Consider the following 3,100-nt stretch of genomic DNA (forward strand, 5'->3'; position numbering starts at 1 on the left):
AAAAAAATCCTTTTACCACAAGGACCCATTTGCACTAGACTGTTTATTTCAACTCAATTTACAATTGCCAAAATGTGTAAACAGCCCAAATGCTCACCAACCCAGGAATGGATTAAAATATGTATATTTTTCCAAATGCTGAATCACTCAGTGTCACAGGACATGTGGTCAGCATAACATGAAATTTCTTACTATTATTCTCATGTTTGTATTCCTGCAAAAAATTGCCACAATGAAATATCTAGGAAAGAAGATCAGTACAGTGAAATCTCCATGCGTTCTAGTCCACCATCCCACCTAGAATAGAGATGTATGGCTAACAAATATTTTCACCTATTTACTTCTATTTGGTTGCCTGTGAATGGATTATTACAAAAAGTGAGAATTTTCTGAATATGGAAAGAATGAATTCATTGATCAGGTACAAGAGTTTGATTATTACCATGTGTGTAAACTTCATTTCAGAGTAGAGAACCCAATTGGTACATGTGAGCTAATATAATAATATCTTGAAGCTAAGAGCTATTTTCATAGTACATTACATAATAGACTAGGTGTGAAATTAGTTTTATGGTGAATGGATACCCTGAAGGTTGTTAGCTTTTTATTATGTACAGGAATTTGTACACCAAAGCATTAGCCTTTCTTCTTACAGATAAAATTAATAAGTTTGAATTAATGACTAACTCTTACAGCGCACTCACCATTTCCTATGTATCCAAACATTCATTCCACTTTTATCTTGCAGCAATAACTTAAAAAGTGTTTTACTCTGGATTTCAGCCACATATTTACTTTGTATAGCTTGAAAAATAAAGTCAAAGTAGGAAAGACTACATTTTCCAAGTGAAATATTTTGAGAAAAAAAATTATCTTATTACAAATATTTTGTGTATTGTGCTTAGTTTTTAAAAAATCTAAATATATGTATACAATTATATATGATCATCTCCAAAATGGAATGACAGAAAATGAACCAGGAACATCTGTATGAACATATTATGTAGCAAACAACTCAGGACCAAATGTGTTTCCTTTTTTTCAAATTCAGTCATTAGTATAGTACATGGCAGTGGTAACCAAATAGGAACCCTGCGTCCAGAAAAGAGTAACTGTATGAATTACCCTTAAGGTATACTGGAAAATGCTATTATATTCCTAAATTTTATTTTTTAAAGTAGTTTAATCATAGAGGAAAAAAATAAACGCTGAATGGAAGAAAAAGATTGCAAAGTGATTACAATCTTTTGCAATCACTTTGCAAAAGAGTGCCATCATAAATACACGTGTATGTATTGAAAATATGGGATTAAATTATAATCAGTTTAATTTCTCCTAAAGATGATTCAGAAAAAACTTCCTGTGAAAAGGTGATATATATGATTAGGAAATAAAGACATTTCCATATAAGATTTTTCCAGAGTAATATATAATCTTAAATATCTTTTCAGTTACTTTACAAGGAGATTTCTAAAAGATTGGGGCACTCAAAATATATTTTATCTCACCCCAGATAACCAAAGAATTATTTCCATCCACTCCTAGGTAGCTCTGTTTTCATTCATTTAAAAATATCACTTTTGTATCAGTTAACATCAACTAAAAAAATCCACATTGGTGTACTAAGATGTATTGAATTCTTAATTTATATAAGTCACAGGGATAAACATACTAATTGCCTAATTTTATCATCAAAATTAGTAATAGGCATTATACATATTTCTATTTTATACGTGAAGTAGCTAAGGCTTAGTGAGATTCAGAAACTTCCCCCAAATTGTGTGATGGGTATGTGATAGAACAAAGATATGAAAGCTCTTGCAGGCTGTCTTGTACAGATATGAGTATAAACTCAAAGAGGAAAGCTCACTGGAAAAGAGAACAGTAAAGGAAGAAATAAGAAAGTTGCTAACTTGGCAAAAGTAAGTTTTTATTTTACTACTTTGAATGGGACTTTACATTTAATTGAAATAATTTATTTCTTCAGCACTCTACTATTAAAGGATAAGAAAAACAAATCAATGCAATATTCACAAATAAGTAAAAGAACATTCAAGAATATCAATTGAATACATGTGACCAAATTTTGCTTATACAATGTGAGAGGAATAAAAATAAAAATTCTCATTTGATTTTTTTGTCTGAAATGCAGCTTTGTATATGTGTCATTCACTTAAGTAATATGACATAACTATCATGAAATGCTATAAGATAAATAATTTATCCCTATTTTGAAAGTGAAATAAAGATAATATTGGTGTCAATACAAAATACAATCAAGTTTTAATGTACGTTTTCAACAGTAATTTAACAGTTAATAAGTAACCCTGGGTAATTTACAAAGATTATAGTACTGTTTACAATCATTTTTTCTTAAATCATCAGCTCAATCAGTTAATTTAATTTGCTTGCATGCTGCAGAAACTAGCTTTGGCCAACTGAAATCAAAGAAGTACTTAATTTGGAAGTATACAGGTAACATCTTAAGAAAACAGGCTAAAATAAAGGATCATTCATCCAAGCAGCGAGAGCTCCTCAAATTTCTACTTTGAGTATACCTAATAGAACTGATGATCATCAGTAGATGTAGAAGAAAGTTTCAAAAGCACTGACTCGTGTAAGGAAGAGGTATTTCACCAAATGAAAATTAGAGCAATATTTAGAAGAAAGAGATTAGTGTATGTAACGCCCACATATAAGCTAGTTTATTAATCTTTTCCTCTAACAATAGTTATTTATTTTCAAAATAGTTTTCCGTATAGCTGGTACAGATAGACTATGACCAGGCATTTCTCATTCATTGTACATTTGGCAAGGAGAAAAGCAGTTTTAAGCAAAATAGCTATGAAAAATATAAAAAATATGTCTTAAAGTGTAAAAATATGTTGGGTATATCTAATAAATGAGTGTATTTGATAAATCTATTTCAATAAAATCAAAATAAAAACTGAGATTTCCAATGATATCTAATCACAACTGTGTTGTCCAGTAGATTGAATTTCAAAGCTATAAAAGCTGAGATCTAGCATTTTTGTGTATTTGATATCATATGTTTTATTAGCATAATCTCTAAGCACACATTGGGAACACACCTTTTTCT

Source organism: Otolemur garnettii, unplaced genomic scaffold, assembly GCF_000181295.1.
Source record: "Otolemur garnettii isolate 467f Iridium unplaced genomic scaffold, OtoGar3 scaffold00169, whole genome shotgun sequence".
Taxonomy (NCBI): domain Eukaryota; kingdom Metazoa; phylum Chordata; class Mammalia; order Primates; family Galagidae; genus Otolemur; species Otolemur garnettii.